This window comes from Macaca thibetana, chromosome 14 (genome assembly GCF_024542745.1).
Source record: "Macaca thibetana thibetana isolate TM-01 chromosome 14, ASM2454274v1, whole genome shotgun sequence".
Lineage (NCBI taxonomy): Eukaryota > Metazoa > Chordata > Mammalia > Primates > Cercopithecidae > Macaca > Macaca thibetana.
In genome coordinates this window covers 28,471,466-28,493,354 of record NC_065591.1, presented here as the reverse complement: position 1 = coordinate 28,493,354, position 21,889 = coordinate 28,471,466, and the positions used below count along the sequence as shown (strand labels likewise).

Here is a 21,889-nt window from a genome sequence, read left to right as displayed (position 1 = left end):
TAATCTATCATAGCGCTGTCATAGTGAACCTGATCTTTTTATGAGAATCCCTAGTACAGCACTCCAGGCAGCTACTTTCAAAGGATCAGAGGAGAGGCATAGTTTGAAACGTTGAAGTGCATGAATAGCCTGGATGCCCCAGAGGTCTAATATTAACTGTGTGAAGATTTCCTGTTCAAGTAGAACTCTCAGGGAGGGATCCAACATCATTGCTTTCAAGAGAGAATGGGTGTGAGGGACCATATTTTTGCATAGTATCTTTCTTTTCCTTTCTTCTGATACACCAATTAATTGTTTTACAATCATTTTGCCATTTTCTGCATCTTTCTATATATTTGTGTGTGTATATATATATATATAGAATCTAACTATATCTATATATTTATATCTATCTATCTATCTATCTATCTATCTATCTATCTATCTATAACTTAGGCAATGTGACTCTTTCAAAGCAGATTGGTTGCTGAGGAGTCTAGCTAAGGACTATTTTGGGATGTTGTAAGCAATGGAATACCTCCATGATGAGACAAAGCTCTTCGGCGGTACAAACATAGGTAGCCTCTCTTTTTATCCCTTTTGTTATAAAGGTTGTCTTGGTGATGGGAAAGGTTAGAGTTGGAAGAAAACTGGAGAAGAAAAAACAGTTTTATAAAAGTTTCTTTTTCTCAATCGGATCTCTTCCTTCCAGTCTTTTTCTCAACCAGGAAGGAAGAAGTATTACTTCCAGAAGCTAATCATTCACTGCTGGTCTTGAACTCCTGGCTTCAAGCAATCCTCCTGCCTTGGTCTCCCAAAGCACTGCGATTACAGGCATGAGCCACCACACCCAGCCTTGTTTTATTTTTCTTTCATATGTGTGTGACTGATCAGGAGAGGAAGAAATGCCAGGTGCTCTGGCTAAACATTATCACTAAAACCTCTAATACAGATAACAAGACAACAGCATTACATGATTTGCTTTCAAGTAATCTGAAATCTAGTTGATGAAGTGAGATAAGCAGAAGACAAATGACAGAAGAGTGAAATAACAGGGTGACAGAGCAATAGAACGGATGGATTAGGAAATAATGTTGCTCAACACATGATGCAGAAACTAAGGGCTGTGGCTCATCAGAGAGGAATATCCCTGTTGGGAGGGGGAATACAGACTTTAACATGAGTGTGCCCTTCTTCAGGAACTCATGCCAAAAGACGCATCATAGGTGACATGGTATTGTGGTAATAAAGCACAGCTCTTGGCCGGACCCACTGAATTCCCAGTGTATTGATGCCTTAAAATCCAGTGAGAGGATGCTGGCTCTGGACTTACAGGGCTGTTGGAGAATAATAGGAAGAGAGAATGTTTCTTCTGATCAGTGAAGAAAAGTGTTTTTTGGCAGATGGAGAAGAGAGGGAAAACTGTGTTGGCTATAGGAATCAGATACAGGACTGTTTCTCCTTTAGCTTTCTGGCTTAGCTCTGGCCTCATCAGAACACAGGCCCTTTTCCCTTCTTACTTCCCAAACAATTCTGGTCAGAGAAGAGTTTCTATTAGATTACATCTGGGATGAAGCAGAGCAGAGGCACTTATTTCTGAATGGAATAAGATTTATGATGCCAGGGGTGGGAAGGAACCTGATGTCTTTGGAGATATGACATGGCCTCACAGGAATGTTTCTGTAACTACTATAGCTGAACTGACAGGGACAATGCCAAGATACGCATAAGAAAACCCAGTAATTAATCTATAGAGACACCTTTGCAACAGATCAAATTCAAGATATGGTATCTCATGGCATTTCAATTCTGTTTAAAACTGGTATAAAATTGGCATCAGAAAATGCCCTCTTTGATGCCAGGGAAGGTCCATAATGCTACTGTGAGCTGCCCCCCTCTCATCAGTCTGCCTTAGTCTGTTTTTTCTTTTTAAAAAATTTTACTGAATTTTAATTTTTTGCAGCACTAGACTTGAACTGGGGCACAGGAGAAGTTATGAACACTCCCAATGATAGGTGAGGATATCTAGAAACCCAGCCAATGTTATTCTTCTATGTTTTCTAAATCATACGGAAACCATGAAATTCTACATGGACTCCTAAAGAAAGAATTAGATCTGAGTTCAGGTTTTTTTTTTTTTTTTTTTGTATAAACCACTTCTTTTCTCTGCACATCATAAAACAATTAGCCCCATAAAACAATGATATCTATCATTTATTAAGCGTTTTTAAAGTACTAACCACAACATTTAAGTACTTTATACTCATTACTTCGGTCCATCTCCAAAATAACCCCATGAGGTAGGTGCAATTATCATTGCAATTTTAAAGGCAAAGAATGGAGATTTAAATAAGATTAGGTAATTTGCTCAAGGTAGTTAGTAGCAGAGCCATATTCAAACCAGGTAGTCTTACTACAAAATCCACACTCTCCACATCTGTTATACTGTTTCAACTAAAGACTTCCCCAGCTCCCTTTCAACAATAAATGTCAATGATCCTGTGAGTATTTATTTCATTGGGTATTGATAGCAACTACTTTCAGAGTCATGAGGTTTGGGGGATGGTTTTTCTGACTTGGTCCTCACATTTTATACTTGTTTGAGTTATTCTAATTTGGTGTAGCATAAGAAGACATTCAGCCTACTAATATTCATTAATATTTACTTTGTGTTTCAAAGTTAAGAAAAAAAAAAACCTCTTGTCCATAGAATTTTTCATTTCATCTTTACAGCAGGCTGTTGGATTAGGAAGTAGGCAAGGTAAATGTTACTATCCTCATTTTGTAAGGACTTAGAGAGTGAAAACATTTAGCTAAGGTTGCTCAGCTAGTCAATAGTGGAGCCAGGAGTGGAATCCTGGTTTTTCTGGCATATTGTATTATGTTGTTTTGGGGTTCTAGGAAAATCCATTTTGTCCTCATAGATGATGTCCTAGAACACAAGGTAAGAACCTGGAGAAAACCCCTGACATGATTTCTTCTGAATACTGTGAAAATTACTCTTCTGCAGTGTCTCAAATATATTTGAGAGCTTTTGTGCACTCTTCTAGGACAGAATTCCGTGAAGCTTAACTGGTATTTGCCAGGTGGCTGAGCCCTGGATGAGAAGCATACAGCACTGGGAAAATGAACTAGAGTAAAACAGCTACATCACAAAGGAGTCCTGATGTAGATTTTGCCTGGGCAGATGCTCCATTGTTTTGTAATGTCCCTTGTTTGGGGGGTGCGCATTGGCCATTTAGCCAGACAGCTTAAGCATGGCAGCGGGGGTGGGGGGGGGTGGGGGGGCACAGGCATCCAGATACAGCCTAGTTACCTTTCTTTAATCACAAGGAGAAGCAAGGGTACCAAATACCAGAATAGCTGATCTCTGGACAGCATCTCACTGATGGGTTTGCTGACCCAGGCAGCCTCATTATCATTATCATTTTTGAGACACACTTTGTGCTTTCCTCCCACTGAGGGGACTGGAGGCTAAGCATGCATTTCCACCAGACCCTCCCTCTGTGGTTTTGGAGATGGACGCTTATTCCCCCTGGATCATCTGCAAGCACTCCAGTGTGGCTGGTGTTCATCCCAGATGTCTCATCCCCTGGAAAGTGGTCATTTCATCCATCAAAAATAGCAGAGACAGCAGTGCACCCTGAGGATTTGCCCCAGTGCTAAGGATTTGCCAGGACTCACACTGTAGTTTCACTGAGCAGATTAGTGAGGATGATTCAAACCCAAATCTGATAGTACCCAAGAGGACAGTGATAGATCTTTCCTAAATTGTGAGGTCATTCCTACCACTGGCCCCACCCTGCAAGTCCTGGAAGCCTCGGAGTCAGAGGGTCTGATTTATTCTTGGCAGCAACCAGGAGGGTCCTTGTGTAGATGCAGCTGGTGAATATAATTTGGTCTTGAGCTCTGACATCTCTGGTTTCCATCATTATTCTTCTCTACTCTGGACCCAGGAGGCAGCTTCTGGTTGACTAAATTCAGGCCAGAGGCAGGGACCAGGTGACATTTCCCTTTCAGGGTGGTAAAACCTTGTCTTATGTTTGACAAAGTACCTGTGTTGGTCAAAGCCTTAGACATTAAAATTAGTGCGAATTTACTTTCACAGGCCTCAAAGTGAAGGATAGCCTCTCTCATCCAAGAAGTTGCCATGATGCTGGCATTTCCACCCACATTTTTCCTTAAATACGATCATTAGTGGCATCTTATAGAATGATGATGACTACTAATGAGTCCCGTATTTATACATAATACTTTATACTTTCCAAAGCATTGTCACATATATCATCGCACTTGATTCTCAAACGTTTTTAAAAATATATAGAGTTGTTAAATATTCTATTCTCACCCCCAAAGCCAAAACACTTTCACACACATAACATATCAATGTCTCAAAATTTAAAGTTTTCATCACTTGCTTTTCGCGTTTTCCATTTTCCTCTCATCTACAATGTACTCGACCTTTTTGCTGGCTGTTTCCTTATGAATTATACATTACCTAGTACCCCAAGTGATTTAAGTATCCTAACATTTTAATGCATGTAAAACAAGGCAAAAATAAACGCCAAAAAGTCCCCTGCCTCAGCCAGCTGGAAAGAACTAGGTAGGGCTATAGTACCTTGGGTGAGTGATTGTCCCACACTCAGTAGAGAAGGAAAGGGAGCCACTTAAGAGACAAGATAAGCTGTTAAAAATGCAGCCGCATCTTCTTAAAGCAATAGGGAAATAAAAGAGGCAAGTAGAACACCAGAGGCATATCTCGTGGCTGCAAGAAAAGAAACGATGTCTGTGCTAAGGATTTGCCAGAGCTCATGCTATAGTTTGAGCAGATTAGTGAGGATGATTCAAACCCAAATCTGATAGTACCCAAGAGGATGTGGTGGATCTGAATATATGAACATATTGATGGATCTGAAAATATAGAAATATTTCTGTGGCCACTGAAAATATTTCTCTGGCCACTGAAGTGGTCATTAAGGCATTTTCATTCGGAAAATGCCAAGCAAACACAAGGAGTTTGAAAGGTGTGTTGGCAGAGATTTGGTTCTCACTGGGCTTTTAGGGGCACAGGCTTCTAGAAGTATCTATAGCAGCTTTAGTTCAGGAGTCTGTTGAATGTAATTCTCCAGCAGAAAAATAAAGCGGGTATGAGGAGGCAAGTTTCATAGATGTAAACAAATCCATAGCCTTTGTCACAGGACTAAAAACCTTTTCTCTTTAGGTCAACTCAGGTGATGGAACTCACTACTATTTCAGCACTGAGATGCCAGGAGACGGAGCTCAAATAGGACATAGAAACTGAGAGGATGTAAATCAATTGAATAGAATAGAAAAGCACCCCTAATAAAATAATCTGGTGATTGGGGCTGACATAGTTGCAAATTCTTAAACTTTTCGAGAAGACATGAACATCTCTGAAATGCTGTTTTGTGAGAACCCCATCCCTCATGTGTCACGACCATTGGATTATGATCTACATTTTATGATTAACATCTTAATGAGAAGTTTCTCACACTTGAGTGTAGGATCAAATGTAATGAAATCTAAACAGCTGGGATAGATGATCTGGCATCCTGATTAGGTTGAATCCAGGAGAATCCTTTCTGTTTTGCCTTTCTCCTTAGATTCTATTCTGGTCTTTGTCAACAGTTAATATGAGGCTAGATTTCTCCAAGTACTGGCTTTGGGAATATTATTTTGCAACTGCACAAGGAGCTGGGATTGACTTGTTTTCTATATAATGTGGGAGTGTAATTTGGATTTATGAGAATTTGAGATTGAATGAATCCAACTTCAGAACTTCTTATAGAGGTGTATATTCCAGTGGAAGATGGCTTAGGCTGCATTTGATGAAGGAGTTTCAAATATATTGACATACTTCATGATGACATTAAGCAGATTACTTGGAGAGTAAGGATTTTGGACTATAAAGCATGTGGCCTTTGGAGTTGCTATGGGCTTTAATTTATAGGAAATGAAGAATTTGAGTTTTCAATTTCAATTTCAATTTCTTTCTGCAGATTGAATAATGAGCAGAGGTCATATTTGACCTTGTGTGTGTTGATATTGGAGGGTCTTTATGTTGCTTTTTCATTTCTATAAGACATTTGGGGAGCAGTATTGACTAAAGTAGGTATGCATAATTTGGGATGGGAATTAGAGTCATGGTAAAATTTAGCTTAGGATACAAGGTGGCCTTCGATTTAGTTTTTAATCAGCTATTGCTGCAATAATGCTGTCTAACAGACGACTTCAAAACTTAATGAACTATGGCAGCAAGCATTTATTTTCCTCATTTATTTAGCCTGCAGGTCAGCTAGAGAATTTCCACTTCAGGCTGCTGGTTGACTAGGTGTCGCTGCAGGTTGGGTTTAAGTGTGCTTCATATGTCTCTGTATTCTTCCTGAATGAAGCAGCTGCCATATTCTTTTCATGATCAACAGCAGGTGCTCAAGAGAGCAAAAACACATGACCTCTTAAGGCATTGGCTCAGAACTGGACACTGTCATTTCATTCACACTCTGTTGGCCAAACCCAACATCATTTGACCAGGAAAATACACTGTGCCCACTCTTGTGCACTACAAGATCTTACAATAGGACATGAATGATTGAAAACAATGTCTAATCAATGACAAATAATATGCTTCTTGTCTTGTTGCATCTGTTATTTCACCTTTTATTCATTTGGAAGTGTGGTCAAACATCATCCTTTAAGTCTTCTATAGTTCCTACAGTTTAGGCTCATTGGCTGCTTTCTTTAGGGCTTACCCCAAAATTATAGAATTAGAATCTTCCTGGATGGGCTTCAGGAATTTCTATGTTTAACAATCTTGGTAGATGATTTCAGTGAACTGTTAGCTTTCAGTAGTCATCTGTTTAGCTCAGGAACGCAGCTTCTATTCAACAGGGAGTTAATTTATCACCTAGTTGTTAATTTGTTGAAAAATTGTGTGTGTATCTGTAACTAGTTCAAGCTACATTAGACTTCTCACAATCTTTTTCACCCATCTTGCAATTTTCAGCCTTATCCATGTTACCTTTTATATCCAGAATGCCTTTGACCCATGTGTTCCTATCAAAATTCTACTCTACCCCAAATAAGCAATATTTTAAGGTCCAATTCAAGGGCTATTTTTTTAAAATTAATAATTTCAATTATTAATTCAGCTAATAATTTTTCAATTTATCTTTTCTTATTTTGTGTTTCTGTATTACTTGTCAGGTCCTGCATTTTAGTAAAACTAATTGAATATATACCTCCATCCCCCAATTAAAAGTATCTTGATGGCAACAACATGCCCAATTCGTTTTTGTGCCCTCCTCAGCTCCTTGTAACTGTACCTTTTCTCATTTTCAAAACTTAACTATGGTTCTCCCTGGATACAGTTTCCACTTGTGTCTTTGTTCCAGGTCCCCATCTACCCTTTCTCCCTTCAATCTTGCAGATTTTGAGACACCATAGGCAGTGTCTTTAGGTTTTTGAGCCTTCCTTCTTCTTATATCACTGTATCTATACAAACCTCTCACTTTCTCTTTGATTTTTCCTATTCTGGCTTCAATTTTGCCATTTTTGTCTCTTCTAGTTCTTCACTTCACTAAGTATATTGCAGTAGGGGATATAGATTTTGTCTTTTAAGCCTCTGGCTTTACTCTTCCCTTGAGAGCTTTCTCTATATTATTTTGAAAAATGTCCCACTGATCCCTACCCCTTGAAAGAGGAGGCGGCTTTCTTGTTCCAGTTTTGATCATAGATTTTAATCATGTTTCAGATATTTTTCCTAATCTAACTGGAGAATTTTCTCATTGTGTATATATTTATGCCAAATCCTCCAGCTCTTAAACAATTAATTCTTGCTATTTCCTTAGTGTGACTGGACAGGGGGTTCTTTTTTACTTGAAATTTTACTACTACTTTATTGTACATAAATCTTAATGATTTCTAAAGGGCCACATTCTTCTTTGGTAAGTACACTCAGGACTTTTAGGAATGTGTCACTGACTCTATGGTGCTATCGATGCATTCCACACATTTGGCTTTCCGAGATCACTTTAGTATCCTCCTTGCCTTGTCATTTTGTGTGGTTAAAATCTCTTCCTACCACCACAGTTCTTGCTGTCAATGGGGAAAGTACTATTCCTTTTAATGTATTTCTTTTCCTTTCCCATTTTGCAGAAAAAAATTATGAAGGAGTGTATAGGCTTTCCCAGTTTTTATGTAGCTGCTGTTTTGAACAATACAAATGACAATGTAACACAATTACAATTTTATTTTTCATTTTTTTTTGGTATCCCATGGTACTTTTAAAATTCATTCAGGGCTAGGCATGGTGGCTCACACCTGTAATCCCAGCACTTTGGGAGGCTCAAGTGGGAGGATCACTTGAGGCCAGGAGTCCAAGACCAGACTGGACAACAGAGCAAGCCCCCATATCTGAAAATATGCAACAATTAACTGGGTGTGGTGATGTGTTCCTGTATTCCCAGCTATTCAGGAGGCTGAGATGGGAGGATTGCTTGAGCCCAGGAGTTTCAGGCTGCAGTGAGCTGTGATCACACCACTGTACTCCAGTCTGGGTGACAATGGGGTCCTGCCTCTTAAAAAAAATAAATAAAATTTATTCAGTGGGGGAAATCTCCTGCCCCGCCTTCCTTATGCTTATGATTTTTCTGACTCCTCTTAGGTAATATAACAGAAAGTTCTCAGATGACTTAAGTTGCAAACAAGACTTGAACACAGAAATTAGAATGTCAAGGCCAAGATATTGAACGGTGAAGATTTAACATCAAATTCTCTCTTTCTTTTTTAGTTGGGGTTTGCAGCTCAAGGCTGGCAGCTGGCAGGAGGGCAGGGGTATGGTTGACTGCTTTCTGTGTTTCTATCTTCCACCTTCCTTCCCTTCCTCCCAGCTTGCTAGCTAATTGCCGACTTTTCCAAGTTCAGAGTGGTGAGACAGAAGAGGGGGAAGATGATAGGAAAAGTCTACCTTGAACTAGCACTAGATGAAACTGGTTTCTAACTCTTTGGCACAACAGCTATTTACAGGTGATTCTTTCTCTCCAGGGCAATACTGAAGTTTATTTTAGAGATTCTCATTCTGGAACCCTTGCTCCATAGTTCTTTTGAGTGAGGAAAATGCGTTTCCTACCCCCAATTGTGGGTCCTTCTACAGTCTCTAGACATCTAACATTTACTTCCAGCTTTCTTGTGGGTCTCTCTGCCCTGTTAGACAGCCCCAGGGAATGAGACCTGTGTACCCTCTAAGTTAGTGCCCTTTCATGTGTGGCCCCATCTGCTAATGTCAGCCAGTCCTGTCAGCTACCCCTATCCCTGCAGGCTGATTAGCTTTGTCAGGCCTGTCAGGAATCAATCCTCTGCTCCCAGCTACAGTGAGTACATTTCAAGCCACTAGCTTTTTATTCATTGGTCAATTTAAGTAGGTGATAAAATTGCTCTTCCCTCGAGGATTATCTTGGGTAAAACACCAATACAGGGTTCTGTTAAAAAGGAGGGAGAGGCAAACAAACAAAATCAAGGCTCAGGAAATCCAAGCTTCTATGACTCAGCTTTTGTTGTTGTTGTTGTTACTCACTGAAGGTTTTCTTGCTCTCCCAGGTTGGGGTGAGGCTTGTCACCTCCTTACCATTGGTGCAGAAGCACCTACAGCAGTATCCCCCAAAGCTTCCTGCTTCTCTTTGCCTTCTCTAGTGGCCAAGCCAGGTTAATCCCAGTAGGCGTCTCATTTCTAAGTGAGATTCATTTGATTTCCCACAACTGCCCTGTGAAATCGTAGACATGGGAAAAGTGACCCCAAAATGTTCACTGACATGTTTTCTATCTGAGAACATGTCTCACTTTCTCTTTGATTTTCCCTATTCCAAACCTTGCCACATGGTTCCAAGCTCTTTTTACCAAGCTGCCATGTGATACTGACCAGGTCCTCACAGACACTGGCCTGCATCTCTGACTCTCAGCATCTCTGTGTCTCCTGTGAACAGATTTATGGAGAACCCAGGAATTATCAAAGCCATACATACAGTATTTTCTTCCTGGCATAGGAAGGAACAGGAGACACTTGCTTTCTGGCTAGGAGATGACTTAGTTTTAAATTTCATATCTTCTATTCAAAGGACATCCTTGTTACTTCTGGCCAGTCTCCTTCCGAACCTTTAAAACCTTACCATTGTAAACCAAACTCCTCTAGCTGCATGGACTTGTTTTCTCTTTACATGAGTTATGCTGCAGATATACCCAGTGCACACCTAGAGGCAGCCTTATGCATCTTGTGTGTGTGCTTGTCTGGCTTTACTTACAACATGCATATGTAACCCTAAGTTTTCATCTTTCTGGAGCTGCCTTCTCCTGTACCATCTAAGTAAAAACACCCTCTTCCATGTGACTGCAGAAAGTCTAGGTCCTTTCACAGCTGTTTCTGAGGATACTTGGGAGGTACATACCTCTCCTTGCTATTTACAGTCTCTGTTTCTGGACCCTTTCCTTGAGCTGGTCTCTGATCACCCTGTTTATTTCCCAATACTTTGGGGTTGCTCTCTTCTTCCCAGGCTGCTGGTATGGCCATGCAGTTTGTATACTGCACAGCTCCAAGGGATGCTTATCATGCCAACACAAATGTGAAGGGCCTCCTCCAGAGCTGACAAACATGGCACACCCTCTGATCCCTGTCTTTTATCACAAGGGTAATGGATCTGTCTCTTTGGTACCCAAACAGCCCCATCACAAAGCTAGTTTGTGCAAAAACAGAACAGGAAAACTTAAAGTTAGTTGTAGGTGTCATTTCGTAGGCTGGTTCTTAGTTTCTGTCGTTTGGTGGCATGTCTCTAACCAGTCATGTTTCTCTTCAAGCCACCTGTCTACTCCTATATTGCTAAAGACAGTTTCTTTATTAGGTCAGAATCCCCTTTTCCTCCACTGTCTAGAAAAAGCAATAAATCAATTAACAATTTAATATCCTCCCAAGGATGCTAGCTATACCAAATGAAGACAGCCTGTTTCTCCCTCCCTTCCTTCCCCACTTCCTTCATTCCTCCTCCTTCGCTCCCTCCTATCTCTTTTCCTTCCCTCTCTCCCTCTCTTTCTCCCTTCCATCCTTCCTTGCTCTCTCCCTCTGTTATTTTCTCCCTCTCTTCCTCCCTTCTTTCCTCCTCTATTCCCCCATCCCTCTTCCCTCCTTCCCTGGCTTCCTTCCCCCACTTTTCTCTTACTTCTTCTCTCCCTCCTTTTCTTCTTTCTTCTCTTCTTCCCCCACCTTCCTTCCTTCCTTATCTCTTCTTTCTTCCTTCTCCCCCCTTCCTCCCTCTGTTCCTTTCTTCTTCAAATACTTATATATTTACTCCTATGTGTCAGGCGTGATTGTAGGTTCAAGGGATTCAGTGTTGAACAATCAGACAATGCCCCTGTCCCCATGCAACCTACATTCTACTAGTAAGAGAGTAATACCTAAATATATCATTTCAGAGAGTGGTGCTTATTATGAAGACCAAGCTGGGGAAGGGGATAGAACAGGGACTCTCAATCTTGGCTTCATGTTAGAATCACCTAAGGGCTTTAAACATCCCCATGTCTACTACCACCCACAGAGCTTCTGATCTGATTGCCCTAGAGTGAGGCATCGCTAGACTTTAAAGCTCCCCAGGTGATTTTAATGTGCACTGGGCCATTAGAAACCACTGGGATGAGAAGAACGGCATGTGTACCACTTTCGATAGGGTAACTAAGGAAGGTTTCCCGAGGTGACACCTAGGTAAAGCAGGGATGCGGCCAAAGGGAGATTTCTGGCATAACAAAGGTGTTTTGGCTAATGTTTGAGCACTGATTTGTAGGGGTTACAGACTTCCATGCCGTAAATAGTCTCATTACAACTGATTTCAAACCACCAGTGTGATAGCACTGAACGTGGAGCTGGGAATAGATGGTAGCAGTTGGCCCCTCTGAGCCTCTATGAGCTGGCTTCAGCCTACCACTGGCTAAGTAGTCTAGGCAAAAATAACAGGCTGTGCAAAGGCCCTGCCACTTCCATTGTTTTGCAGGGCAGTTCAGCACCTACTAGGCTCAACCTTTCCCTTTGGGACCAGGCTTTGAACATTTCCTTCACATAATCAAACCATCCATGGAAATATTTCTCCTTCCCCTACTAAGCCCTGCAAACAAAGAGAATAAGCTAGTCTTTTTTGTACAAATGGTTTCTGCGTCCCCTCCAGAGTTTTAGCAATGGCTTTATATTTCAAAGTGGCACTCTTTGTTTCTCCTTTCCCTTTTTGATTCTGTCACACAGCATTCTGCATATTTTATCTTCCACTTACCTAGACCAGGCTTGCTTTTCATCTCTGCTTCTCCAGTTCCTACAAATTCTTTACACTTTGAATAATGACTTTGTGTTAGTTCTCCCTGTGTCTACTCTGTGATGGTAGTAAACAAATAAACAACAGAACAATCACAAAGTCCAAAAGGGATGAGAGACTTGAAGCCCTCCTTAAAAAATATCTTCAGGAAAGAAGTAAACAAAAACCCTTTATTTCCTGCACTAAACAAAATTTCTCTTGTTTTTGGACATCTTATTGAAATAATATTAAATCAAACAAGCAGGCTGAACAATAAATGGAGAGTCATGAACACTATAAGACCTAATCAGAAGCATAGGGAATTATAGTGAGTGGATCTTCGGTTGCATAATAACGACAATTTTTACTCTCAGGAAAGTATGCTTTTTTCCCTAAAAGCAGACAGAATGTCAAACAGAAGTTGTAATTGGATGATGTGATTTACATACAGATTAATCCATTATTAGTCTAAGTGAGAATCTTGATTCAGCAAGATACTTATCATCCAATTGCTTTGCTCACATAAATCCAAATGACTTTGTAACTTTAATTGTATTGCATGTTCCAGAAATATTGTCCATGATTACACCCTGTTTGCAATAATTAGGTGGTAATTAGCATTACAAGTGTCTTTTAAAAAATACTATCATTAGAGAGATGGCTAAATGAATTACCTGGCACGGGGCACTTGGTTTTCTTGGCATAGGTACCTTTCTCCACAGAAGGGGCAGTGGTGTTCAAAGGCATTCTCAGAGAAAGCCTGTATTAGTCTGAAATCACTGCTGTAACAAATCACCACAAACTTAGTGGCTTAAAACAACACAAATTTATTATCTTGCAGTTTCTGTAGGACAGAAGTCTGGTAGACTTTGGTCTGTTTGGACACCCAAAAGGCCAAAAGCAAAGCGTCAGCAGGCTGCATTCCTTTCTGGAGCCTCTAGGAGAGAATCTGTTTTCTTGCTCATTCGAGTTGTTGGCAGAATTCAGTTCCTTCCTACTATAGGACTGAGCTCCCTGTCTCCTTGCTGGCTGTCAGCTGAGGTTCATTCCCAGCTTTTCAAGGCTGTCTGCATGTCTTGGTTTATGGCCCCCTCCATCTCCAAAGTCAGCACTGACAGGCTGAGTCTCATGCTTTGAATTGCTCTTGCCTTTTCTTCATAGCATCTCTCTGACTTTGGCTGAGATGAGTTCTGTTTAAAGGGCTCATGTTATTATATTGGACTCTTCTGGATAATCCAGGCTACTCTCCCCATTTAAAGTTTCTTAACCCTAATGACATCTTCAAAGTCCCTTTTGCCATATGAGGAGACATATGCATGGACTCCAGAGTTTAGGGCCTGGACATCTAAGGGAATGGGGAGGGGTGCATTATCAGCCTACTACAGAGCCTGAGCCACATATGTGTTTCATTAGGCATGCTGTATCTTCTTAAAAATAATAGCAGGATACTAGTTATTTCTGTCTTTCTTGGAGTATTGACTGACTCAATTCGAGAAAGACAAAAGGACAACGGAATGCTTTGATGCTTAGACTACATTGAGATGCAACAATAGGCAGAGAAAAGAGAATTTCTGTTAAGTAACTGGTTGATATTTTTGAGAGTGTCTCATAAAGAGCTACTGATTTTGAAAACATTGGCTTGTAGGATGCTAAACATTTATTTATTTATTTGAGACAGTCTTGCTCTTTTTGCCCAGGCTGGAGTGCAATGGTGTGATCTCGGCTCACTGCAACCTCCGCCTCCCAGGTTCAAGTGATTCTCCTGCCTCAGCCTCCCCAGTAGCTGGAATTACAGGTGCCTGCCACCACACCTAGCTAAATTTGGTAGTTTTGGTAGAGACGGGGTTTCACCATGTTGGCCAGGCTGATCTCGAACTCCTTACTGTAGGCGACCTGCCCACCTCAGCCTCCCAAAGTGCTGTGATTACAGGTGTGAGCCACTGCGCCCGGCCTAAACATTTATTTATTAAAGAAGGGTTTGTTTACTTGTGTTTTTTTTAATTTTTTCCATCACATATGAGTCCATGAAGACAGAGGTAATGTCTATCTTGTTCACTACTGTGTCCATAGAGCTAGGAAGAGGACCTGGCATGGAATTGCTCAATAACTATTTTCAATAATACATATTTATTGAATGGACTATTTAGCTACAACTATGACAGCAGTTCCAGGAAATCTAGCAGTGAAAAAGGCAGACATGGTCCCTGCCCACTTGATCTTAAACAGACATTAAACACATGATGACATGACTAATTATAATGAGGATTGATATGGTTTAGATCTGGGTCCCTGCCTAAATCTCATGTCAAAGTGTAATCCCCGATACTGGAGGTGGGGCCTGGTAGGAGGTGATTGGATCATGGAGGTGGTTTCTAATGGTTTAGTACCATCTATCTAGTGCTATCTTGTTGTAGAGTTCTTAGGAAATCTGGATGTTTAAAAGAGTGTAGCACCTCCCCCACCTCTCTCTTCCTCCTTCTCTAGCCATGTAAGATGTGCCTGCTTCCCCTTCGTCTTCTGCCATGATTAAAAGTTTCCTGAGGCCTCCCCAGAAGCTGTCATGATTCCTGTATGGCCTGCAGAACTGTGAGCCAATTAAACCTCTTTTCTTTACAAGTTACCCAGTCTCCAATATTTCTTTATAGCAGTGTGAGAACGAACTAATACAAGGATAAAACTGAAAATCTTAAAAGTGGTAGAAATGTATTTTACTATTTGAACTTAAAATGTACAATTGTCCACCAATATTTTGATGTAGCATCAAGATATTTTGTTTGAATAGGTTTTGGTTGCATGAAGTTCTATGTTTTCCTACTTACATAAATCATACCCCAAATTCATATCTATGATTGTCAGTTTCTGCTTCTCTTCAGTGGTGTGAGGACTCAAGATCAGGGTTTGGCAAACTATGGCTCCCCATCTGTTTCTGTATGACCTAGAGCTAAGAATGGGTGGTTTTACATTTTTTAAATGGTTGGAAAAAATTAAAAGAAGAATAATATTTTGTGACATGTAAAAATTATATGAAATTCAAATTTCAGTCTTTGTAAATAGACTTCTTTGGATCATAGTCATACTCAATCATTTACATATGATCTATGGCTGCTTTTATGTTACAGCAGTAGAGTTTAGTTGCCACTATACAGCCCGCAAAGACTCATTATGGCCCCGCAAAGCCTAAAATATTTACTATGTGACTCTTTAGAGAAACTGTTTGCTGACCACTGTTCGAGATGCTTGAATAGTAAATTGAGGGAATAAATCTTGTAGATTCCTACCCCAGTAATTTTCTTGGTAGTATGTGTATGTTGAAAAGGGGCTTCAAGGGGAGGCCAGTAGGCTACTTTCTAAAGCATTACATCTTATATCAATAATTGTTGGTGACTCCACTCTATTCAATATTTCCAAAACATTGAAATCTTAATCAACTAAGAAAGGAAACAGCTCTCCTTCTTAGTTGATTCACATTTTATCAATTTACACTTGCCCCAATTAAATTATACAATGATGTCAACAGGTACGTATTACCATAAATTAGTTTCCAGATGAACACAGCTGACTCCTGGTAAGCAGACATCTCCAAGAGTGAGGCAGAAGTACATACTGTTCCGGAGAGGAGCCCACTAGCTGCAGACATAGTGAGGTCATCTGTCCCTATATTGTATGGAGGAATGGAAAGGTCTGGTTAATGCTGCAAGTTGGTCAAGTGAGAGCTTCAGCAGATAAGAAAATTTAGTACAAATTAAACATAAATTTGTATAGAATAACTAGAACCATGCTTTTCTAGATGTCATTTATCCATCATGCAAGGTAACTTGCATCTAGAATTTTGAATTTTAGCATTATTAATGTGGGGAACTAGTTTATGTTACAGAACTTTAAACCTCTAATATAGGAGACTTTCTTGCCAGAGCTCTTAAAACTCTGATTTTACTTTTATAGAAACCTTATCTTCCCTTCAAATATCAAAGTGAAATCCCTTATCCCACTCTGTTTAGAATTCAGTCAATAATTGCAGTGATTTTTTATGCTTTCCTCCAAGATAATTTTTTCCTGCAATCTCTTAATTCAGGAGAGAGTTATCCATAAAGTCTGCTTTATTTTTTTTAATGCCCAGTCATATGACTCTGTGCCTCATTAAATGAATATTCTATCTTCTGAATAGTAATTTCAATTTATTCTAATGAGGGTAATCATTGCAAAGTATAACAGATAATTAAAAAGTAACCTCTTAGCCTGATGCAGGTGTTAAACATAGAGTTGATGCAGATTTGCTATCATTTTCAGTTTAGAAACTTTGTCTTTTCATATTTCAGTGGTTCCTTTAGTCCTGAAACATCACCTCCTCAATGAGCAACTGGCTTGTTTTTACGTTATAAGGACTTGGGATTACAAAGTCAAAAGGAACCTCTATGCATCTTTCCTTACTTGCCTCAGTAGATGCAATATGAAAAAAGCATAGCATTAAGGAAGAATCTTTTCTTTCTTTTTAGTTTCTCCCTCTGGAGCTGAGTTAAACTGAAGTACAGTCATTAAAAGGTTACCTAGAGTAACAAGCTCTCTGCCAAAAGCAGAGCAGAAGGCTCTATTCCTCTGTGAGTTGTTTTGTGAAGTAGCTCATGGCTGACAATCAGTGAACTAAATCCTCGGACAAGGAGAGATTTACAAGGACTTGTCTACAGAGACGAAGTGTTTCTACAGACTTGAGAAGAGCTGGGACCAGGGATTAGCAGCCTTGCACATAAATACAGCTTGTGGCTTCAGGATTCCATAGCTGGGAGCTTTCAATAGCCACTCTGTGTAAATATGCCTATGAAATTGAGTTCTAAATATCGATCGTGCTGCATACAGGATTCATATGGCTTCCAGGGTTTACAGATGGGCTAACCAGGTGTTCTCCAGACACATATCTCAACCATGGAGCTCTTTTTCCTGATTTCTTGGGAAGCTATAGTGCTTAAACTCTCTCCTCCTGCCCCGCATCCCATCACTAAAGAAAGGGCTAACCAAGTTAAGTTTTCACCCCAATCTCCTTTCTTCTGGCTCACAACTGTGTATTGTCCATTGTGACTGGTGTTTCCTGGCAAGTCTGTTAGGTATTAGGAGTGGTGAGGTTATTGCAATTTGCCCATGGACATTTAATTCATGACTTTGTTTGGATGTGACTCCTAATATTCAAGGATTAATTTTGTTAGGCCCAGATAAAAGAAGTAATAATCAGAGATAAATTGCATAGGGACTTACGTGCATAGAATAACACAGCTGGAAGAGACATTAAAGATTATCTAGGACATCTGTACTATTTTTTTAAATATGAGAAAATTAAGGCCTACAGAGGTAAGAGACTTATATATGGCCACAAAGATGGCCTAGTTCAATATGATGATTACAACCTGCGGGATTATAATAAGCCACATTGCTTGTGCACTATCAAGATATCGTCATTACAAGTATCCGCTGTGAAGCCAAATTTCCTGGGTTTGAATCCTATCTCTGTAATTCACTAACTGTACAACCATGGAAAATGTGTTTTCCTTTCTGTGTCTCAGAGTATTCATTGACAAATGGAGATAATAAACAACCCTCATAGGGTTGTTTGTTTATTAAATTAGTAAATACACATGAACCACTCAGAGTAATACGTATGAAGAGGAAATGCTCATGTTGGCACTGGTGCTATCACTACTATCCTATTACTACTACTCCCTACTACTACTACTAGTTCTTGACTGATTTCTCCCAATTCAATGTGATCTGGGAACCAATAAAAAATTAAAAAGAAGAAATATACCATGTTTTGCATTTTCATCGGAAAAATACATATAAGTGTGTTTGTGTATGTATGTGTACTATGTAGGTGTTTAAATCTATTGTATGTGTGTATCCTTTGTGTAAAACTATTAAATAAGATCAGCCAATTTTCCCCTGAACTAAATAGGAACTGACTCAACATTTCATCACTCTTAAATTGCTGATTTGCAAGTATTAACACTCCATTTTGAATTTACGTGTGTCCTTGTGGGACATATATCATGATATATATTACTGGGGTGTGCCTGGGGTTGGTACTTCCTCATTTTTTTCAATAAGTTGAGTCGTAAAGCAGACTGAATTTTTATTTTGTCTTGGTGCTTGAAATGTAGCCCTTGTGTAGGAGGTAGGAAACATGAATTTCCGTGTTCTAGTTACTCTTGGAATGCTTTTTCTTGGGAGGAGTATAAAATTGGTGGAGTAAATCCTCTACCAATATAAAGAGAAGGCCTGATGGCTTATATTAGTCTCACTTTGTTCTGAAGAGCCTTCACTCATGGTCTTGCAGAAGGTACTTATTTGAAGTAGCTTATTTATAGTAGCTTATATAAACTTATTTATAGTAGCTCTGTAATTACAAAAAAGTGGAAGCAATTTAATGACCATTGAGAAGAAAATGGAAAACCAGATTGCAATTTATATAAGATATTACATAGCAGTAAAAATGAATAATCTATAGCAATATAAAATAACCTAAATGAGTGTCGATAACATAATGATGAATAAAACCACAAATTCCAGAAGACAGTCTATAATGTGGCATGATTCTTATAATGTCTTAAAACAAACTACAAAACAATATGTTATTTAAGAATACATATGTATGTGGCAAAACTCTCACATACATATGTATTTACATATTAATTTCTAAGTAATAAATAAATGAATCAATAAAAATAAAATAAAACCGTGCATTGCCCAATGACAACATTGTATTATGAATAATCCAAGTCTATGCACCTGAGGTCCATAGGAAGAAAAAATAATTTCAAAAAGAATAATCACATAAGCCATTGTTTTGCAAGAAATAAAACTTCAGCATGTAGTGCATACAGAATAAAAACCACAAAGTGTGACTTGGGAATAAGAAACTGTTATTTAAAAGTCCTAAAATTTTTTAAAAATCTTATGTGATAACATCTGTCCTCTGTAGCTTTTTCACTCTGTGATTGCTGGCCAAGACATTGCTATTTGTATTTGAGTCCATGAGGTAAGGTTATGAGATCGCCTTCATAGGACTTTAAAAGAAATAAAATCTGGGCACATTTCCATTCCCTCTAGTCCTGCTAAAGCCCAGAGTAGAAAAAAGGCAACAGATTCCGAGGACTCATCATTCAAATACATGGAAAAAAGCCAGACGAATCCTTTTTTCTACTACTGGCTTCTCTTTCATCTCTGCTGTTTGTTTCCTTACTCTGGTGTGTAAAGAGCGGGTGAGTCCCAAAGCAAGAACAGGCCAAGAGAAGATGCATGACTCAGCTGGTGAGCCAGTGAGCCACCTGAGAGCAGCACGACATGTTTGAAACATGTGTCTGGGTTTCTCTTTTCCCTAAACGCCCGATCTTTGTTGACTTTTGAGTAGCATGGCTGCTGCTGAATAATAACAAAGAACAAACTTGCAAATCATAAAGTGCAAGGATAGGCTTACAGGAGAGGGCTGGGATTCACAGGCTGTTTTCCTGATTTTCCCTTTATCTCTTGTGATGCCAATAAAGATGTACTTGTGAGAAGAGCTTAGAGTTTTGAGCCTTTTCTGATGATACTTTGACTTGTAACTTTCCAACTTGGAAAACTTTCTTCCTCAGGTCAGATGTGGAGAAAATCGGAATAAATTTCCCCTATTTCACTGCAGTGCTGAGAGAAAACTTCTACCCTCTGAAGGGCACAGAGAAAATTAAACCAGTGCAGCCCCTTAGAAGTAAACGACAGTGAACAGACCGAAGTGGCCTGCTGCTAGTCCCATAGTTTTTGGAAGCATTATGTTTTATATTAAGTAATGCAAAGTCTGCTTTCCACTTAGCAACATGCCTGAGCTTCTTTTAATAGAAAAGATCCCTATCTATCTATCTATCTATCTATCTATCTATCTATCTATCTATCTGCTTGCCAAATTGTCTAAGGAAAACAATGTTTCTGAAATATGTTTATGCTATGACTTCTGGTATCCCTGGGGTACACCACTCTATATTGTTAGAAATATTCATACCTTAGTTAGAAAAGTACAGAGTTAGACATTATTGGAAAGTAACAGTATTGTCTTTCTTCATATGCCAGGTTGTTTCAATCACACACAAGTTAAAAATTTCAAATTAAATTGAGTCTATCAAATTGATTGTCTCAGTAATTATTTGGCTAAACTTAAGCTCAAATCACAGATGAATAACCAGTATTGAGGCTAATTATTACTTTGTCATATGGATGAGAGAGAAAACAGACCAAATGCTATTGCAATATGTAGAAAAATCTAGCATATGATATGTTATTGTCAAAGCAGCCTTAAAATTTTTTTTGAGCTAGGAGACAAATAGATAAATGAAAAAACACACAAACATTAAGTGACTGGATATTTACAAAGGCGATATGTGACTAAGATATGTTTGAATGAACTGATGATCTAAGAGTTGCACTAAAATTGAGGGTCTGCCTTTCCCTCCCACATTTCTTGTCATTTGTTCTCTTTGTCATTAAAATCACATAGGAAGGTGGTTTTACCACTTTTTAATGTGTATAGAACTCCTAAATTTGTATAATCAGTTACTACCTTTCTCCTGAGCCCCAGAATAGCATATTCCACTAAAATATCTTTAAGAAGTATCTTTAACTTAACATGACTAAAGTAGAAATCTCCTCCCCATTTCAATAAGTGGCACCACAAACTACCAGTGACCAAAACTTCAAAGAAGATATTGTTTTTGATTTTTTCCTTTTCCTCCTTATCCTACCCCATATTCAAACCATCAACAACATACTTAGCTTTTTCGATAATGCATGGAAAGACACTGTCTATGTCCCTCTATCTCACTGCTATTACTTGGGTCTAAGACACCCTTATTTCTTTCCTGAGCTTGGCTTTCACTTTTGGCTGCTCAACCCCTCCCATTCTCCCAGCAGCCAGAGTGAATTTTTGAGAGTGTACATCAAGTTGTGTTGCATGCTTGCCCAAAGCTCTCCACTGGTGTCCATTACAGTTGGGTATAATACTTTCCCTGTGCACAAAGCAATGGGAAATCAGTTGAAAGCCTCTCTCTCTAATCTCCCCTTCCCACCCTGTCCCCCTGTTTATTGTGCTCTGGCCCAGTAGCTTCATTTCTGTTTCTGAGAATCTGGTTTCCATTCTGGGGACTTTGCTTTTACTGCTTGCTTTGCCTAGACTGGCTACTTCTGGATCTTTCCATGGCCAACTCCCTTCCATCATTCAGGATTCAGCTCAAATGTCACTTCCTCAGTGAGTCCTTTCCTGACAAATCTATTTAAAGCCATCCCCTCCCCTTTGTCACTCTTACAGTGTTACCCAGTTTTAGTTTTATTCTCTTAGTAGTAATAAACTTCTAATATTGTTCTGTATTCATGTATTTGGAGACTACAGTTTAAGCTTTGTTGTTCATTATTGTATTAATATCTCTAGCACCTGGCTCAGTGAGTATCAAGCATTTCCGAATGACTGGACAATTTTTCCTTAACCTCATTTGAGTCTTATAACAACCTTCTGGGTGGACACTGTTATCGCCTCTTTCTAGTGGTTGGCATCTTAATTTTGGTGT

General features: G+C 39.3%; 1 protein-coding gene across 23 annotated transcripts in view; it reads right to left on the bottom strand.

Annotated features, from left to right (window-relative positions):
• The window catches only part of COMMD9 (COMM domain containing 9), a 1,186,740-nt gene that overhangs the window by 484,921 nt on the left and 679,930 nt on the right, over window positions 1–21,889 (bottom strand). Inside the window, exon 1 of one of the 23 annotated variants that reach the window (XM_050759478.1) lies at window positions 11,281–11,284. The exons of the other annotated variants lie outside the window; for them this stretch is intronic. The gene's annotated coding sequence lies outside the window, so the exon portion shown is untranslated. Of the gene's footprint in view, window positions 1–11,280; window positions 11,285–21,889 lie in introns of those variants that run through there. 23 annotated transcript variants of the gene reach the window in all.